The 2,524-nt window shown below is 57.0% G+C and overlaps 1 protein-coding gene across 1 annotated transcript in view; it reads right to left on the bottom strand.

The window, feature by feature from the left end:
- Positions 1-1,226, bottom strand: part of Bckdk (branched chain ketoacid dehydrogenase kinase) — a gene marked incomplete at its 5' end in the record, with an annotated part of 5,960 nt that extends 4,734 nt beyond the window's left edge. The window contains 1 exon segment of the mRNA XM_005405298.2: positions 245-1,226.
- Between the last annotated feature and the right edge of the window lie 1,298 nt (positions 1,227-2,524).

Here is a 2,524-nt window from a genome sequence, read left to right as displayed (position 1 = left end):
CCCTCCCGCGTGGGCCGGCCGCCAGGGAGCGGGAGCGGGGCGCCCGCTGGCAGGGGTGCAGCGGGGAGCCCGCCGCAGGGCAGCTGCAGCCCGAGGGCGCCTGTCTGAGCCCCCTCGGAGGGCACTCGGTCCGGCCCGGACCCCCCCCATATGGCAGGAAGCAGACCTCCGCCCAGGAGCACCCCCAGGCATGGCGGAGGCTGCAGACCTCGGCCCGCAGGTCTGCCCGGGTGACGCTACTTACCTCGAGGCCGGACCGGGGCCTGGGTCCGAGCGGAACCGCCTCGTCGACCGGCTGGGCTAGCCGAGCCGACGGCGCCCTCTGTCGCGGTGACGTTGGCGGGCCGCGGCGTGCGGAGCCTCCTGGGAGCTGTAGTTCGGCGCTGAGGACGTACACCCTGCTCCAGCCCATCCTGCTGTACCCCAGCTCCTGGACCTCCCTCCACGAGGCTCCCGAAATAACCTGTGGCCTGTGAGTCTACCTTCTGCTCAATAAAATGGGATAGCTGGGAGCAAAATGCTAGATAGCAGGAAGACGTAAAGCACACAGATCAAACTCTACCTGACTCAGGTCCCACCCTTTTGCAGCTCTGGACGGGAACCTAGACGGCCTAGTTCCCACTCCAGCTTGGCCCTTTAATACCTAAGGCAGGTTAAGGAACTGCTTAGTGCTTTAATTTTGATACTAGTGAGAATGTACAGTATTAAATTTAGGGTTACATGGGATACAATGAATTGATATATGGAAAGTGCCTAGAACTGTTCCAGGCAAGGAAGTAACGTCACTCAAGTGTCAGGTATTATTATTAAGGCCTGCCCGTAGTGAGTGCAAGTCAGTGACTGAATGACTTTTCTACGCCAGTGGAGGAGATCGGGTGGCAAATTCCAAATAGACCGTCTTCCACCCTAAGGTGTGGGTCGTCTGGGTTCGGATCCTAACAAGTCTGCATTCCCCTGTCCCAGAGATGGGAGCTGCTCTTCCGGGGCTGATCTTGTTTCCTGGACCATTTGGTGTGATCAACTGTCATCACAGGCCCTCAGGGGGCTGCGGGAGCACTGGGGAAGGCCTGGGAGCCTGGGGCAGGTGCAGCATGCACAGGACTTGGCCAGGCAAGGGAGCTGGAACAGGAGAGGTGTGGCGGGCTAGGGAACAGCCTGGCTGATCTGAGGCTGTGGCTGGAACCTGGGAGAGGAGCTGAATGGGTGGCGCACGCCTGTAATCCCAGCCCTCGGGAGGCTGAGGCAGCAGGATCTCTGCAAGTTCGAGACAAGCCTGGGCTACAAAGTGAGCTCAAGGCCGGCCTGAACTGCATAGTGAGACCCTGTCTCAAAACGACAAAAAAAAAAAAAAAAAGAAAAAAGAAAAAGAAAGGAAGAAAGCAAGACTCTCCTGGAGGGAGTCAGGAAGTACTGCAAGGTTTTGACTATGGGCTCTGCTCCTTAGAACCCTCTGGCTGTACTGATTGGCAGCAAGGAGGACGATGGGAGGAAAAGCACAGCCCAGTGAAACAGCAATTCCTTTATCCAGGCAGGAGGTGGCAGACTACACCTCTTTCTCCTCTCCTTTTTCTCCTTCTCGTCTTCCTTCTACATTCTCTCCCCCATCCTTTCTTCCTCCCCTTATTGGATTTTCTCTACACTTGTTACAGACTTTTCCAAATACTTAAATTTTTTTAAAAGCAAACTTCGCAGTATATGCCCATAATTTTGGGAGGCTGAGGCAGGAGGATCAGTATCCCTGCCTGGACAATTGAGTAATTTAAGGAAACCCTGTCTCAAAACCAAAAAATAAATAAATAAAGAGGGAGCTGGGAATGTAGGTCAGTGAGAAGGTCCTGGTTTCACTCCCAGCACATGAAGTAAGGACATCTTTGGAGGCTGTCTTTAAACCCGCCTTCTCATCACGGCTGGGCTGCCTGAGGAACTGGAGGAAGGTCTGCACAGATCTCGGGAAAGGGATTCCCTGAATTCCTGGGTTTCTCCCTTGCGCCCCGCCTCCCGCACCGTTCCTACCCCTTCTCTTCCAACTCGCTGGCAGCGTCCTGGAGTAAAGCCAGGCGGTCGCTGGCTCCGGAGGCAGGCACAGCTTTAGCACGAGGAGGAAGGGAAAGAGAGGGGTGCTCCGGGCAGGGAGGGCAGCCCTCCTCTGCGCCAGGAGCAGAGGACTCAGAGTGCTTCACTTGCGCCAGAACTCTGCGCTCACGTGTCCGCGGCGTGCGCGGGAGCTGCAGACGGCGTCTGGTACCCGCCTCACCCGGTTTGACCCTGCGTGAACTCGGCTTCCCTCGGCCTGAACTCGCTGCTGCCTCTGGCGACGGAGACCGGCCGTGCGCCACACAAGCCAGCGCCTAAAGCCGTGCGGCGGCGGATAGGGAGCACAGCCAGCGGTGCTCGGGCATTCTGCTAAGTGCTTTACATGAATTGATTTCATTATATATATAATTACTGTCTGAAGCCGGGCGTGGTGGCGCACGCCTGTAATCCCAGCCCTCGGGAGGCTGAGGCAGGAGGATCGTTGTGAGTT

This window comes from Chinchilla lanigera, unplaced genomic scaffold (assembly GCF_000276665.1).
Source record: "Chinchilla lanigera isolate Chin_1 unplaced genomic scaffold, ChiLan1.0 scaffold00092, whole genome shotgun sequence".
NCBI classification, from domain to species: Eukaryota; Metazoa; Chordata; class Mammalia; order Rodentia; family Chinchillidae; genus Chinchilla; species Chinchilla lanigera.
The sequence above is the reverse complement of the archived record's forward strand: the minus strand, read 5'-3'. Positions and strand labels throughout refer to the sequence as shown.